This window comes from Capsicum annuum, chromosome 11, assembly GCF_002878395.1.
Source record: "Capsicum annuum cultivar UCD-10X-F1 chromosome 11, UCD10Xv1.1, whole genome shotgun sequence".
NCBI classification, from domain to species: Eukaryota; Viridiplantae; Streptophyta; class Magnoliopsida; order Solanales; family Solanaceae; genus Capsicum; species Capsicum annuum.
Window position 1 is genome coordinate 198,662,468 of NC_061121.1, and position 18,630 is coordinate 198,681,097.

The 18,630-nt window shown below is 36.4% G+C and overlaps 1 non-coding gene across 1 annotated transcript; it reads left to right on the plus strand.

Annotated features, from left to right (window-relative positions):
• The first annotated feature begins 13,224 nt into the window (after positions 1 to 13,224).
• Positions 13,225 to 13,331, plus strand: LOC124889028. Its single transcript, XR_007047646.1, has one exon. It is a non-coding gene; the product is annotated as a small nucleolar RNA R71 (small nucleolar RNA).
• Positions 13,332 to 18,630: the final 5,299 nt, after the last annotated feature.

Sequence of the window (18,630 nt, forward strand, 5' to 3'; positions counted from 1 at the left end):
ATATATATATATATATTACATCCAAACGTATAATATTATGAATATATATACGTTAATTATGTTTAATTATATATATATATATATATTATGTTAATATATTTAATTATAATATATTATGTTAAATTATGTTAATTATGTTTAATTATATATAATTTAATTATATATAACAATTCCAAGAGGGTATTTTTGTCCTTATAAAATTCTATACCAAAGAAAAATAATTTCGGGATTGTTATCCCACCATTTGGGTGGATAACTTATTATGGAACTAATTATTAGTCTCGGGATAAGTTATCCCAAATATTTACAACCAAACGAAATCACGAAATCTTCACGAAATCACGAACTAAGGTATGCGTAGTGTTCATCCACGAATTCCTTTCATTCGTGGAGTCCAAGAATCATGTTTTAAATAACCTATTGTGATTTGCTTGTTGTGATTTGATCATATTCATGTTGATAGTTGTTATTTATGTTTTAAGATGGTGTCTTGATGACTTTCCATGAAGTATGTGAGTTTGTTGATTGAAGACCTATGAATTTGGTAGTTTTAGATTCTTAAATTGATGATTTCACCTATGCTATAAAGTGTGCATGTAAGGTGTTTGATAAATTGCCTAGAATGATAGTATCATGTTCCTTATGACACAATAGTATCTAAATGACAAGTCCATGCTAACCCTTATGATGCAACACAATTTCCATGCTCTTATTGTGTATTGACTGTTGTGTTATGCAACGTTCATGATATTGAAATCATGCAAGTATGTACATGTTATATGCATTCCCTTCCATGATCAAGACTATGATAACCATGTGAAGCATGAAATCCCTTATTTATGGCATTATGAATTATGAACTCTGTTCCTATGATCAAGAAGTATTATGGATTGTTGGTGTTGGTCATGTATTCAGGAATGTCATGCCTTGTCAGTTTCCTTCTATTGAGTCCTGGGGGTACTTATACCCGAAAAATATAGTTGTGTGCCTAGAGCTATGTCATATTTTCACGATACTCTCAGTCAAGCCATGTTCCATAGAAGTTAGTCAGTCATATGACTCAGGAAATCTCAGAAATCTCATAAACTCAGTACTCAGTAAGATCAGTAATTTCATAAACTCAGTCAGTTATCAGATATCAATAGTATTTCGTCAGTCGACGAAATTCAGTAAACTCAGTCTATGTACAGTCAGTTAATCATGTTCAGTCTTTTCAAATGGGAGTAGAAATTAACACCGAATGAACCCAAGGGTGAGAACACACACTATAGTGAAGTCTATATGAATATGCTTGCAATGTATCCAGCATAGCAGCCAACTCATAGGAAAGTTCCTAATCCATGGGAATTGTCCTTTAATTAGATGAAATACATTCATAATGCATTGTTGTTTCATCTTATTAAGAGTAATATGTTTCCCATGTCTTCTATCATTCCTTCTTTTTCATAGTTCCCACATCAACAATGCTAGAATTGCCTTAGTAATCAACTTTGTCTTTAGATTTCCTTGATAATTCTATCACTTGAAAATAAGCCAATGTAAGTTGAGCCCATCCATATTTATACTTGCATAAAAATCAAACTGCCTCCATAATTGTTGAGCTATGGGGGATGTTAGTAATAAATGCTGTATTATCTCCATTTCTTCTTCTTCACAACAGTGGTATTTTGAGATAATATGAATTGTCATCCTCTTTAGATTGTCATCAGTAGCTATTATTTTTCTCCATATCCTCCAAAGGAAAAAGGCCATCTTAAAAGGTAAATCTCTTAGCTAGATATTTTTTATCCAATCAATCTTCTCCCTCCTATTTCTCATAATCTGGTAAGCTGATTTGACTGTACAAATTTCTTTTGCCTCCCCCATCCACCAAGCCTTGTCATTTTCGGCCAGATCAGTTGTAGGCTCTATGTTTTCAATAATGTACAAAATCATTTCTTTAGATAAGTACTCTTTTAATTTATCCACATTCCACCCTCTATTATTAATGAACTCTTTTACTTCTATTTTCTCTTCACTACCATTATGATGTTCAATATGATAGAGTGCTCCTTGACTTTTCCAGTTATGAAATCAAATACTTGAGTTTCAAGCCTTAATTTTCCACCAAATCTCATGCTTTATCTCCCCTCTTGCCTCCAACATCCTTTTCCATACCTGAGAAGCACCAAAATTTCTAGCAATGTCTGCATACAATTTTTTACAGTATTTATTTCCCATATAAGTACTCCACAAAGATGAAGTTGAGACTCTGAAGCTCCACCACATTTTGGGAAATAAAGCCTTTGATACATCATGTAAGGACCTGAATCCTATTCCCCCTTCTTCCTTAGGATAACACATATCTTCCTAGGCTACCCAATGTTTGCTCTTCATATGTCCTGTATTACCACAAAAGAATTTTGCAAAAATCTAATGCAACTGATCAATGACCTTCTTTGGTAGATTCATAGCAGAAAGAGTAAAAATAGGCATTGACTGAAGAACATGATTAATGAGAGTATATTTTCCTCCAAACGTCAAAGGCTTATTTTTCCAAGATAGAAGACTCTTAGTCACCTTTCTTACCAATCTTCATAATAAGCTTTATTATTTCAGCCAAAAAACACTGGACATCCTAGGGAAGTAAAAGGGAAATTCCCTTGTCTTATTCCTGTCAACCTTCTAAGCATGATTGCCACAATTAGAGGAGTTTTATCATATAGATAGGAAAAACTCTTATTTTTATTAATTAGTTGACCCGAGGTGCTTTCATAATCTCTCAATACTCTCATCATCTTGATGATAGAAATTCTATCTCCTGAACAGAATAAAATAGTATCATCAGCATATGAGAGATGATTTATCTCTGGGCTCTACTTTGGAAGTCCATCTCCATTAAATTCTTTACCTCTGTGTAACTCATTTAGGCCTCTAGACAACACTTCAGCTGCAATAATGAAGAGTGTAGGAGACAAGGGATCTCCATGTTTCACGCCCCTTGAGGATTGAAAAATGCCATATAAGTGTCCATTAATTAGTATGGAGTACCAATTATTTGAGATTAGTCTCCAAACCATGTCAATAATCATCTCTGAGAAACCAAACCCCCATAGAACTTTTGTGAGAAAAATTCATGATACTCTGTCATATGCCTCTGCCATATCTAATTTCACCACCACGTTAGTATTCCTTTTTCTCAAATTAATGTCTCTAATGATCTCTTGTTCTAAAAGCACATTTTCTGTTATACTTCTTCCTTTTACAAAACCTGCCTCATTTTTAGAAATGATAAAAGGAAACATTCTGGCCATCCTTTCATGCAACACTCTAGAGACAATTTTATTAGTGAAAGTACTTAAACTTATAGGTCTCAAGCCTGAAAATTATTTTGTAAATAAAATTTAAATTACTAAACAAGAAATAATTTATGATGACTAAAACAAAGAAAGCAACGGTTGTAATCAATAATAAGGACAATTCCAGGGTTGAGGTATTTTTAACAATCATACAATTCTCTATTCTATTCATAGTCTAATTGGTTATCGGGTTGATGGTTCGCAAGGTTTATGCCACAATCTTAGTCTCCTGACCTCAGATCTTCTATTTATTGAATGTTGTAACTACAACTCCCGCAGAGTTACAACAAATCTTCTAGATTCATGAAGTTTTCTTCCTACAAGTGAACCAAGCAAGGCTTTTAGGTATATCCCTATCCTAGATGCTAATTCAAATCCTTTATTTTATAAAAGAATAAGAACCTTACTCCCTAATTTCTTCGTTCTATCCTATGATTCTCCTCCCGGATTCACATAGAAATATAAATTTATTCTAGTGGTGGCCAATCATTAAAATAGTAAGCTCAAGAAATTAGGAACAACCCATATGATAATCCAAAAAGAAACTATGAATAAGAATATTAAATAGTACTCATGTTCTTAGCCTCAACCCCAGAAAGGGGGTGTTTAGCTACTCATGTATGAATTCACTCTCCAAACTAAGTAACAAATCATATCCAAATCAATCCTTGAAATAGAGAAATTCAAAAGAATGTTTATGAACCCTAAAAGAGAGAAATTTCTGTTTTTCCACCGCTGCTCTGCTTGAAAAAAGTCCCCCATATTATTTTGGATTTTTCCTTTTATAGTTGGGACAAAAATACTTAAAATATTCCCGATTTGTCCACCCGGAGCGTCGCGCCATGACTAAGATTGCTATTTTCCATTAAAATCTGGGAAATCATGGAGCTCAAGTGTTCCCCAACAATTGTAAAATGCACCTTCACCGCGACACACCACTATTGCGCTAAGCCACTGGATTGGGAAAATTGTAAAATGATCATCCTCCATGACGCGCTAAACCTTCAGGTCACCAAATCTGATAAACTAACTTTCTCTGCGACGTGGGTGTTTCGCGAACCTTCATTGAAATTCGACCATTACTATTTTGTTGCTCATCGCGATGCAGAGTGTCTTCAAATGAGGATTTCTTCTTCTCAACTTCCCTTTTCCAGCATAATTTTTCAGTCTTTTGCATTCCTTCACTACTTTTATATCCTCGTTGTATCCAATTATGCACAATACTTCATGATTTTACACCTGAAAGTACTAATCATATCCATTAGGCACAAGACGGAATAAAAGTTGAATTATACTTAAGAATTCATACAAAAGTTCTCAAACAAGTTCAAATATGGGTGCATAATGGTACTTTGAGCATATAAATATGCCCAAGATCACCACCCCACACTTAAAATATTGTTCGTCCTCGAACACATGAATTCAAAAACATAATTCCTTCATCTTTTCATCACAACCTTAGAGTTATATAGCCTTAAGCACTTACACTTTGCAATAATGAATTCTTACATCATCTTGTCAAAACAGTTGAGCTCAAGAAACATTTTAGTACAAATTCTTCTCTCTTCAATAATGAATTTCTAACATGTTGGCAAACTCAATTAAGAAACATAATACGTAATCTGGCTTTCATCCATTTGCATCCTCACTCAAGGAAACTTCCCCATATTTACTCACAATGGTAACCATGCAACAATAGGGGAGTATCAAATCAAATCGCTCACTCTCAACAAAATATTTCATATATGCTAGTGAATGAACCATAAGCTTGCCCTTAGTATTCTACTCCACTAATAGTCAGATATTTGGGTGAAGGATCAATTAGGTCTTTTTCGGGTTGTAATAAAGGCTTAGGGACAGGTAGGTACTATTTACAGGAATAGTTACTATTGCTCCTAAGCATTTAAATACAAGAACTACCAATTTACTCTATTTTCCAACACTAATTTATCCTTCTATTTCTCCCCATATTTTCATTTGTCAACACCTTTTTCAATTATCTTTATTTTCTCACACTAGGTTGGGAGTATTTGTCATCTCTTCCATATTCTTATCACGCACCCCTATTATAGCCACCCTTAACTTAAGCTTATAGGCCTTCATCAAGGTGCACATTATCTAACTGGACCAGGCCCAAAACAGGTTCATTGTAATATTTTTATTTACTAACTCCTACTTAACCCAGCATCATCAAACATCAATAAAAACTACTTTGGGGCATCACTGATTACCTTCCTTTCTCATTTTTTCTCTTAATATTCTCTTAGTCTTATATTAAAAACGCTCAGGAGCTTATTTGGATCAAATTACGATTCAACAAAGAAGGGGTAATGTTTCATAACAGGCTACCAAAGAAATAGGCTTAAGGCTCAAAGGGGATGACTAAGATTATGCACCAAGGGAGGGATTTTAAAGTTAAAAACAAGGTTGTCAAAGATCAAAGAATTGCCTACATCACTTCCTGCACCCAACACCCTTTATTTTGCTTTGTAAACACACCAGGTAAGTTCTAGTCATTTCTATTCATGTAGAATTTATACTAATCCTCACACTCACATTGCATGTACGAAATCGATCAGGTTACCAATCATGTTCTTTATTGAATTCAAAATTAAGCCAACACACCAAATTTTATTTATCTAGATGGAATCCTCAGTACTTAAAATAAAAACTCTTATGCTAGAATTAGTTTCAATTATTGCAAAGGTGGCCCATTTCACACACTCCTATAAGATAGTGATTAAGTTCTCCTAAATTTATTTACTTCGTATGACCAATCCCCTTAAGACGGTTGTCATCCATCTATCATAGGGGATGGCAACTAACTATGACTATTTATTACCAAAGAGGGCAAAAGAAAACGTAACTACTTAAAACTGGATCTTGCCAATAAGGGCAAAAATAACAATAACATAATACTTTCAACTAAAATGATATGCGATAAATGCCACAGAGGGCAAATTGCAATCCACAAAATAAAAGTTACTAACTATTACAGACCAATGTTCTGAATAGCTAATACTTCAAACCAACACAACAACATAGAAAAATAAAATAGAAAAATAACATTGTTCAGTCAAATAACAGAAAAATGCAAGAGAATATGAACCCACCACCCCACATTTAAAATAAAGCACTATCCCAGTGCTTCCAATTAAGCTTATGGTAGGGTGGTAGTATACTTCCTGATCAATCAAAAGGGACTATAGCAGATATGTCCATGTTTTTCGCAGCCACATCCCCATTATCGCCATCATTGTTAGCTTCATCATCATCAGATTGCTCCTCCTCATCAAACTCCATGTCACAATCCCTATACCTGTGTTCTTCATCTGTGGGTACATCATCATCAACAGGCTTCACAAAATCTGGGCCAATCTTCAACATTGTCCTAGCGTGATGACCAAGTGGATAATCAAGCTCTACAGTGTGGAGCTCCTTTGGTGTAGTAGGCCTGCCTCCAGTCTGTGACATCATCATTATGAGGCCGTACAACCTACCCAACACCTCATCAGTCCGTGTCTGTCGCTCCATCATCATCAAAATTAGGCCAGATGACCCAGCTGTGCTTTGAGCAGTAGTGATATCCAGAGGACGAGTGATCACCTCATGTTTATAATCAAGCTCCTCTTCATCTACCCTAAGGTTTCTTAAAAATCTAGTTACCAAACCACCAAAACCAAAGCTATGACCCACCTAGGTATGTCCTTTCTTCATAGCAGAAAAAATGACACTTCCCACATTAATTTCCATATCAGTACACATGAGGGCGTAAATCAAACACGCCCTATCCCGAGTCACCTCAGTCATATGCTTGCCTTGTATCAAACATAAATACAGTATTCATCCCCACATTCGTGGTTCCTTATTCATTTGAGAGTAAGGGAAAGAAGAATGCAAACCTGTAACTCGATGCCTCGTCCAACGAGCTGAAGATCACTGGCCACACAACAAATTCCTGATATGTGCATAAGGAGGAGAAATAATAAACTGTCGCAAGAAATTTAGATTCGTCTTGGGGATACCCAACAACTCATTAATATCAACAGCAGTGAATCGAATCACCTTCCTTCGAACCTTTAATAAATGTTCAGGATGGCTGGGGTCCCAATTTGCATAAAATTCTCTGACAAGATGCAGGTTGCACTCCGTTGGCTGATGAAAAATGAAATTCATATTAAGCGCCTCAATTCGCCGGACCATAGAAGGACACTCTCTCATTAAGCTGGCCCGTTCATATAGACCTCTGGAATATACTTAGCATTAGTATGCTTAGTATACCACGGCTTTCCAGCCTTCTTTACAGCATTGAAACAGAATTTTTGAACTTTCCCTTACTGAAGTAGAGGGGCCCTAGGCACTCTAGTTAATTGCCCTTCAAACGGTCGGCTTCTCTTCCTTGCAGGGGCAGAAGGCCCTGCCTTTGCCTTGCCATTGATTGATTGTGCTTTTATTATGTCTTAAAAGTTGAGAGAAGAATGATAGAAAGTGAAAAAGTTTTTAAATTTTTTAGGAGAGGGAGTGATAAGGCGGTGCAATTTGTAAATAAAAGGGTTTAGGGTTGAGGAGGTTATATTTATAAAGGGATGGGTCGGGTTAGGTTAATGACATTTTTATGCCAGATTTAATCCCTCTCCGTGGCGCGGAATGATCGCGGATACCTACTGGATAAGGCCAATTGCCATTTATCTTCACACCACGATATGCTATAATTCGCGTCCACACACTTTTTTTGCGTCGTGGTGAATTTCGCATACCCTTACTGGAATTTGACAATTGTCAAATTACCTAGTTCTGTGTCACGTTGTTCATCAAACTCAGATTACTTTTGCAATTTTCACCCTTTTCTTACCTAAATAAATCCCCACTTACACAAATCATTTTTGGAAACCTGATTGCTTTCCTCAATTGTGGTAATCTCCTTATTTCACTTCGAAATTCCCTGCACTTAAAAACAAAAACAACAAAAATTGTAAGTAAAAGTGGGTTGCCTCCCACTCAGCGCCTTAGTTTGGGTCGGGGCACGACTCATTTTTTTTATATTTTTCTTTTCTTTTTGATTTGACAAGCCAAAAATTAAACTACCTATTACAATACATGTGAGGGTTGCCTCCCACATAGCACCTTAGTTTACGTCGGGGCATGACTCAGCTCATCATTACTCCTCAGCAAAAGTGATAAATTCCTTGTACTTTTTCGGATGATCTGCCCAATAATGCTTTACACGCTGTCCATTCACAAGGAAATTCTCCGTCTTTTCTTTATTCCACAACTCCACAGCTCCATGGGGTGTCATTCGCACCACCTCAAAAGGTCCAAATTATTTTGATCGTAATTTACCCAGAAACAACTTAAGCCATGAATTAAACAACAACACAAGTTGTTAGGGTTCAAATTCCTTGACTTGAATATGCTTGTCAAGCCATTGTTTGGTCTTTTCCTTGTAAATCTTGGCATTTTCATAGGCGTAGAGTCTAAACTCACCCAGCTTATTCAGTTGCAATAACCTTCGTTCTCCTATGGCAGTCATCTCAAAATTCACCTTCTTTATAGCCTAATATGCTTGGTGTTCCAACTCTACAGAAAGGTGACAAGCCTTACGATACACTAAGTAATATGAAGATGTCCCAATGGGCGTTTTGTACGCTGTTCGATATGCCCATAGTGCATCATCCAGCTTCTCCGCCCAATTTTTTCTCTGCCCATTCATGGTCTTCTAAAGTATTTGCTTAATCTCCTAATTGGATACCTCTACTTGTCCACTTATTTTAGGGTGGTATGCAGTGGCCACCTTGTACCGAATACCATATTTAGCAAGAACATTCTTGAACCAGTTGTTGATAAAGTGCGTACCACCATCACTAATTATTGCTCTTGGTGTACTAAATTTGGAAAATATGTTCTTCTTCACAAACTTCAGCACCACTCTTACATCATTAGTCAGACTCGTCATAGCTTTCACCCATTTAGAGACATAGTCCACTGCAACAAGAATGTACACATTACCTTTCGAAGGTGGGAAGGGGCCCATGAAATCAATCCCCCAAACATCAAAGACTTCTAGTTCTAAAATATTATTCAGGGGTATCTCATGATGCCTGGGTATAGTACCCAACCTTTAGGATTGATCACAAATCTTTACAAATGCCACTGCATCTCTAAATAGAGCTGGCCAGAAAAAACCTGATTGTAATATTTGTCTTACAGTCCTCTCACCACCATAATGTCCACCATATGAAGATGAGTGGCAATCTTATAACACCTTGACAAATTCAGCCTCTGGGATACACCTTCAAATCACTCCATCTGGACCCTGCTTGAAAAGGTATGGTTCATCCCAAATGTAAGCATGAGAATCATGGAGTAATTTCTTTCTTTATTGTGAGGTAATTTCGGGAGGATACACCCCACAAAATATCAGGTTTACAATGTCAGCATACCATGGAAACTCAAATGCTTCTAATAACAACAACTTCTCATTAGAAAAGTCTTCCTTGATACTCTGAAAGTCATCCATAATTTGGTCTCTATTTTCCAACCATGACAAGTGATCAGCAACCTGATTTTCAGCTCCCTTTCTATCACGCACCTCAAGATTAAATTCTTAAAGTAGCAGAATCCACCTAATTAATTGTGGTTTTGCATCCTATTTGTTCACAAGATACTTAATGGAAGCATGGTCTGTATGAACAATGACCTTCGTACCAATAAAGTAAGATCAAAACTTATCAAATACATGTACCACAACCAATATTTCTTTCTCTGTCACTGTGTAGTTGACTTGAGCATCATTCAGTACCTTGCTAGCATAGTAAATTGATCAAAATACCTTCTCTTTTCTTTGACCCAACACTGCACCCACTGCAATACCACTAGCATCACACATTAGCTCAAAAGGTGACTCCCAATCTGGTGCGATCAAAATAGGTGCTTCCGTCAACTTCTTCTTGAGTTTTTCAAAAGCTTATTGGCAATCAGCTCCAAACTCGAACTTGGATTCTTTCTCTAACAGTTTGCACATGGGACTTACGATCTTTGAGAAATCTTGATTGAATCACCTATAAAACCCAGCATGTCCCAAAAAACTTCACACGCCTTTGACTGTCACTGGATGAGGCAATTTTTCAATTACTTCAACCTTTGCTTTGTCAACTTCCAGCCCTTTGCATGACATTTTATGGCCTAAGACAATTCCTTCCTTAACCATAAAATGACATTTTTCCCAATTCAACACCAAGTTTGTTTCTTCGCACCGAGATAGAACTTTGTCTAGATTTTACAAACATTTTTCAAATGAATTCCCATACATAGAGAAATCATCCATAAATACCTCCACAAATTCCTCCATCATATCTGAGAATATAGCCATCATACACCTTTGAAATATGGTAGGTGTAGTACATAATTTGAAGGGCATATGTTTGAAAGCATACGTAGCATATGGACAAGTGAACGTGGTCTTTTCTTGATCTTCTGGTGGTATGCTTATCTGATTATAGCCAGAGTACCCATTGAGAAAACAATAATACTCTTGCCCTGCCAATTTATCCAGCATTTGGTCAATGAAAGAAATAGGATAATGATCTTTACGAGTTGCTTTATTCAATATCCAATAATCTATACATATTATCCATCCAGTAACTATACGTGTGGGAACCAACTCGTTATCATCATTCGTCACCACTATCATTCCTCTCTTTTTTGGTACACAATGCACCGAACTCACCCATTTAATATCAGAAATTAGGTAGATAATACCACTGTCTAACCACTTTATCACCTCTTTCTGGGCTACCTCCTTCAAAATAGGATTTAACCTTCTTTGTTGATGCACTCTAGGTCTGTACCCCTCTTTCATGTAAATATTGTGCATGCAAAATACTGTATTGATTCCTAAAATATCAGACATCTGCCAGCCAATCACTTTCCTTCTCCTTTTAAAAACTACTACAACTTTCTTTACTTGTACATCGAATAATCCTGCGGACAAAATAATAGACAAATTATCTTGATCACCCAGAAAAACATATTGTAAGTAAGGAGGAAGAACCTTAAGCTCCAAGTTAGGAGCTTCTTCAATTAAAGGCCTGGGTGATGGACCAATTGGTCTATTCAAAAGCTCGATCAACACTTTATTTGCCTTAATTATAGCCAAATTCATAATCTGGACCACTTCCAATGCTCCCGAATCCCCATGCAGATCATAATCCATTAATACTTGCTCTAATGGATCATCAGACAAGAGCAACTGCCAATTTAAAGTAAGACCAATAATCGATATTGAGGACAACTCCTCATATATGGCTGGCAATTTTAATGCCCTGTACATATCAAAAACCTCAAATTTATCGTATGCTCGCATTGTCATTTTTCCAGTTGCCACATCACTGAGTGACTACCCTGTTGCTAAAAAAGGTCATCCAAAAATAAATGGAATGACTGGATCGGCCTCAAAGTCAAGAATCACAAAATCCACAGGAAAGATTAAGGATCCCACTTACACCAGTACATCTTCAATAATACCATTTGGTCTCACAAGTGACCTGTCTACCAATTGTAACACAATAGTCGTAGGTTTGGGACTTCCAAGACCCATCTTTCGGTAGTATGACGTGGGCATAAGATTTATGCTCACCCCCAAGTTACACAATCCCCATGTACTAATAGTTTGACCAAGGATAATCTGCAATGTGAAACTCCCTGGATCCTTTAATTTTGTGGGCCGTTTATTTTGAATTTTAGAAGTGCATTCCTGAGTAAGTGCAATTGTAGCATATTCAGTCAACCGATTCTTATTGGAAAGAATATCCTTTAAGTATTTTGCATATTTTGGCACACTCTATAGAATGTCAACAAGAGGGTGGTTTACTTGAACTTGCTTCAAAAGATCTAGAAACTTCTTAAGACTTGCTTCCTCTTGATGCTTTCTTGCCCTTTGAGGAAAGGGCAAGGGGAGAGTCTTCTTCTCTACACGAATCTCTTCAATAGCCTCTTTTTCTTTTACTTCCACTTTTAGCTTCTCTTACAAACTATCATCAGTGATCTCAGGATTATCCTGCTCCTAAACCATCTCCTTAGTTTGCATTTCACTTTTCGTTGTCACTGCATTCACTTGTTTAGGATTAGCCTCAGTGTCACTAGGCAATGCTCCTTGTGGCTTTATATTCTGTGATTCTGCGATTTGACCTAACTGCAACTCCAAATTTTGTATGAGTAATTATTGACTCTTTAATTTAATTACAAACTGTGCCTGTTGAACATTGATGTCCACTGCAAACTGTGCATATTGAGCCATCAACTGCTTAAGCATCTCCTCTATTTTACTATTCAAGGTGGTCGTCTGATTATTCTGAACCGACTATTGACTTGGTTGCACTGGTCCCCTCCATGAGAAATTAGGGTAGTTCTTTCAATTTGGATTATATATATTACTAAAATTTTTTTGACCGTGACGATTTGCATTCCCTACGTAGTTGACTGAATCTGGATTTGCATTCCCCACGTAGTTGACTGCATCTGCTTTATGCTCATTGCTTCCACAAACTTCACACCATGCATATACCTGTTGAACTACATTTGTTGTGGCTGCTGGTTGAGTTGTACCCAACTTTAAGTTGTTAAGTTGAGTAGTCATATTGTTCTGCATTGCTGCAATTTGTGCTTGTAAAGCAGTGAACTGATAAACCTCCAAAACCTCTGCAACTTTCTTGGGAGCATTCCTCGAGTCTTCATGCCAATCAGGATTACCTTGTGCAATTTAATTGAACAAGGTATATAATTCTTCATATGTTTTCTCCAAAGCTTGACCCCTGCTGCTGAATCCAAGAGAATTTTTGTATTAGACTCAAATCCTTCTATAAATGTATCCACCAAAACATCATTCGATTGATGGTGATGAGGACAAATTCTGAGTATACCCTTAAATCTCTCCCAAGCTTGGTAGAGATTTTCTCCATCTTTCTATCTGAAACTCAATTTGTCACTCCTTAATCGAGCTGTTTTTTGAGATGGAAAAAAATCAAATGAGGAACCTTCAAGCACATTCTTCCTATGTAGTGATGGATTGGTATGGTTCAGCAAGTAACCATCTCTTTGCTTCCCCCAGTAGAGAAAAAGGGAAGAGTGTTAATCTGACATAATCAACACTCATATCTTTAGGAATATATGTGTTGCTTATCTCCTGGAAGGTTCATAAATGCTGCTGTGGATCCTCATGTGAAGGTCCCTGAAATTCTCCCCTAGATTTCAACAATTGCACCATATTTTGTTTCAATTCCCATCGACCTCCTAGTTCAGGCTTCAGGATACTGTTAGTCACAAGGTGCGTAAGTGGGATTGCCACTTCTTGAACAGATCTTGCAACTGGTTGAACAGGAACAACTGGAGTTGGAACATTTCCAACATTTGGATTATCAACTATAGTATCGAGTATTTTTGCCATCGATTGAGCTTTTTGTCTCTGATGAAAAATTACTTCTGGTTCTACAAAGGGCTCTACTAACTCTTTGTCTCTCGCCAGTCCAATATTCTGCTAAGCCTGCAAAAATTCAGCTACAAAGATCAAGTTGTTAACACTTAAACTTATGATCAAAAACCAAAAAGTAAAGTAACTTACTAATTCTATTTGATCCCCAGCAACGAAGCCAAAAACTTATTACGTCTCTATGCACACGCAAGTGTACGTGATCGTGCAAGTAATATAATGACTTAGATAGTCAGATATCGTTCCCTTGAGGATCAATAAACTAGATATTTATTCAATCTTTAGTTCAAGACAACTGAGTATTAAGTGTTTGATTGTATCAAGATTACTATGCTTTTGTAAATAAAATTTAAATTACTAAACAAAAAATAATTTATGATGTCTAAAGCAAAGTAAGCAATGGTTGTAATCAATAATGAGGACAATTCTAGGGTTGAGGTATTTTCAACAATCATGCAATTCTCTATTCTATTCATAGTCTAATTGTTTATCGGATTGATGGTTCACAAGGTTTATGCCACAATCTTAGTCTCCCGACCTCAGATCTTCTATCTATTGAATGTTGTAACTACAACTCCCGCAGAGTTACAGCAAATCTTCTAGATTCATGAAGTTGTCTTCTTGCAAGTGAACCAAGCAAGGCTTCTAGGTATATCCCTATCTTAGATGCTAATTCAAATCCCTTATTTTATAAAAGAATAAGAACCTTACTCCCTAATTTCTTCGTTCTATTCTATGATTCTCCTCCTGGATTCACATAGAAATATAAATTTATTCTAATGGTGGCCAATCATTAAAATAGTAAGCTCAAGAAATTAGGAACAACCCATATGATAATCCAAAAAGAAACTATGAATAAGAATATTAAATAGTACTCATGTTCTTAGCCTCAACCCCAGAAAGGGGGTGTTTAGCTACTCATGTATGAATTCACCCTCCAAAATAAGTAACAAATCATACCTAAATCAATCCTTGAAATAGAGAAATTCAAAATAATGTTTATGAACCCTAAAAGAGAGAAATTTCTATTTTTCCGCCGCTGCTCTGCTTGACAAAAGTTTTGCATATTATCTTGGATTTTTCCTTTTATAGTTGGGACAAAAATACTTAAAATATTCCCGATTTGTCCACTTGGGGCGTCGCGCCATGACTAAGATTGCTATTTTCCATTAAAATCTGGGAAATTGCGGAGCTCAAGTATTCTCCAACAATTGTAAAATGCACCCTCACCGAGATACGCCACTATCGCGGTGAGCCACTGGATTGGGACAATTGTGAAATAATCATCCTCTGCGATGTGCTAAACCTTCAGGTCACCAAATCTGATAAACTAAATTTCTTTGCAACGCGGGGGTTTTGCGAACCTTCACTGGAATTCGACCATTGCTATTTTGTTGCTCATCGCGACGCAGAGTATTTTCAAATAAGGATTTCTTCTTCTCAACTTCCCTTTTCCAGCTTAATTTTAGTCCCTTGCATTCCTTCACTACTTTCATATTCTCGTTGTATCCAATTATGCACAATTCTTTATGATTTTGCACCCGAAAGTACTAATCATATCCATTAGGCATAAGACGGAATAAATGTTGAATTATACTTTAGAATTCATAAAAAAGTTCTTAAACTAAGTTCAAATCTGGGTGCATAATGGTACTTTGAGCATATAAATATACCCAAGATCACTTGTCCATAAGTTTGGCATGCTACATACTCATGCTCAAGACTCTACGTGATGCAACTTTCAAACTCCATAGGACTCTGTTGAACCTTATACTCTGATACCAAGTTTGTTACGCCATGAGTTTGTACCTTGGACACTATATAGTGCTTACGACCCCGAAGGACCTCAAGCAAACCCATGGCTGATATCTGCTGTGAGCACTAAATAATATACTATAATAAATACGGAAAAATAGGCTAAAATGCCAATAGGTTCAAAAATCTGAATTCTGATAAAAGATAACATCTATAATAATAATCTAAAAAATTGAATACTATCTGAAAGTCTAGTCTAAAAGCCTCTAACTGAGCTTTCTGAAAAGTGGAGTTAATGGGAGAAGCCCCCAACTAACTCCAAGTAATGCAATACTAAAGCTACTGTAATACTAAAATAAAAGCATATCCTCGATAGATGAGGACTCACTACCAAATCGGCTATTGCTGACTAGATCTATCTAAGCTCACTCAAGAACCTGAGCATCCGAACCTATGATATGAAACATCATAGTGCAAAAAAAGAGTATGCATCAGTACATGGAATGTATTGGAATGCTAGATGAGGTAAGGCTGAATACAAGGGTTCATATGCACGAATGGTAACTGAATGATGATATAAAATAACTGAATATAAGAGTGCGTGGATAACTAATACTATTAAAAGAACTGAGTACGCAATATTGTGGACATACATAGATTTATACTGTATCTGAGCTTTTCTGAAGCTGAAATGAGTTTTGATAACTGAGTAACTGATATTTGAATATACTGGCAACTGAATTTCTGATACTGATTGACTGTGTCTGATAGTCCTGATTCTATAGGACTGAACTGAGTTCTAAACTGAAGACATAAACCAAAACTATGGGAGGTAATCATCTAACCGATATGCCCTAACTAAGATAAGATAACTGAGTTGGGGTTCATTATGTAACCCTAATTGGAAGGGTGTTAGCACCATGCCACGGGTACTAACAACTACTATGGAGTCAGTACTAACTAACAGGTGACCTCTGAGATCAGTCCTAAACTAGCGAGTGATCCCTGAGTATGTCAGTTCTATCTAACGGGTGACATCTCATAACCTACGCTGGCCACATAGTTCTAGAACTTAGGGATTTCTTCAAGGGACCCAATCCTAACTAATGGGTAAGCCTCCATCCCTAAGCTGGCTTGGTGCTAAATCCTACTCCCAACTGAAAGATACTAAACTGGACTGGACCGATAATGAGTTTACTGAATTTTCCATAGTTCCATAACTGACTGAGTTCTACTGAGTTCTGTAACTGGCTGAGAGTACTATTGGTCATGACATGACTGATACTATTCTGTAACTAACACTGGCTCTAGGTAAACATCTAAATTATCGGGTATTAAATACTCCCAGGACTCGATATCATGAAAAGTAAAGCAAAGCATAATCATGAATAACATAACAATATTCACTTGGTCATAATTCATTCATAGAGACATTTCATCAAACACATGTAATGCATTAACTTGTACATAAATGGGGAATACATATTAGCATGCTATAATGGCATTATTTTATTCTCATAGACAATTTATCAAGCACATGTGAAACATACTTGTTTTACTAAATCATAAACACTTAGGGTAAACATGGTTATAACAATCAACTTGCAAATTGAAGGGTTTATCATGAATATCATGTAAATACACACATACTAGGATCAATTCTTGAAACTTGTAATTTAACTCATGGATTAAAACCCAACAATAACATAAAAATAAATTCAATTCATCTCTATCATGTAAATTCATAAATACATAATCTTTGTATTTTGAAAAGGGTTCTTAGACTTCAAAGGTGAAAGGAACCCATGAATGAATACCTAACTTACCTTAAAAGATTCTTTCTTGAAGGTTCTTGGAGGAATTCTTAGGCTTGTTCTTGATTTCTTGAACAAGGATTTTTGCCTCTTTGAGAGAGAATGTTGTATTCTTGAGAGAAAATGAGGAAATAATGACATGTTAGGTCATTTAGGACATAAATTTAGTGTTTAAGGCTGATCTGGGTCATGGAAAAATACCCTATTACCCCTGGAAAGTTTTTAATTTTCATCAGTGAAAAACCCGATTTGGGGCCTTGGTACAATGCGGCACTATCGTGCCGTGCCACTGGAAATTAAAAATTGGAAATGTGGTTGGTGGGCCGAAGCAGTGGAATTGCGTTGCCACACTGGGTGAGACCTGGAAGTTCACCGTGATTTGGTGACATCTTGTAGCTTTACTGGAAAAAGGATAATTATGAAGTTGAGCCTTGGCATGAAGATCCATGATCATGGAGGCTTACTGGATTTGACTACTACCATTTGTTCATGCTCCACGATGCGTTGGTTGCCAATTTGGCATACTGCTTTAGAGAAATGGCTCTAACTCTTTGCTTGGGTGTCAGATTTGGGCGAACTTTATATCATTGGAAAGTTGACTGAATTTCCTATGTAATGGAAGGATCTAAACTTAAAAATATTGAGTATTTAGAAAAATTTATATAGAATAACTCATGTACTATCAGTTAAAATAAGCTTAGAAAATATGGGGTATTACAGTATCTCCCCCTTGGGAATATTCGTCCTCGAATAAGACTGATTAAGTTGAGAAACACTGACTGACTGAGTTTACATGCTAAACATGCATAACTAAAACCTAACTACATGACTGAACTATGGACAAACTGAGTTTCCATACTGAACATGCATATTTGATGCATGGAATACATGACTGAAACTATTGATAAGATAAGTTTTCATACTGAACATACATATCTGATGCATGGAATACATGACTGAATAGATTCATGAATACATGACTAATTATGCAATGACAAGGAATACCAAGTCTTTAACTATAACTGAATCATGAAACTGAGTAAATCTATGGAAGCCTATTTCCTTAGACTGAGAATACTGATGAACCTGAGATCATTTACTGGACACGTATGAACGGGAAAATGAGAACATTACTGAGTCTGAAACGTGATACATAAACTGAATATCATAAACTGAATTGATTTCTTAGATACATGTCATACGACTGAGATTGGAACTTGAGGGTCAACTTATGAGTACC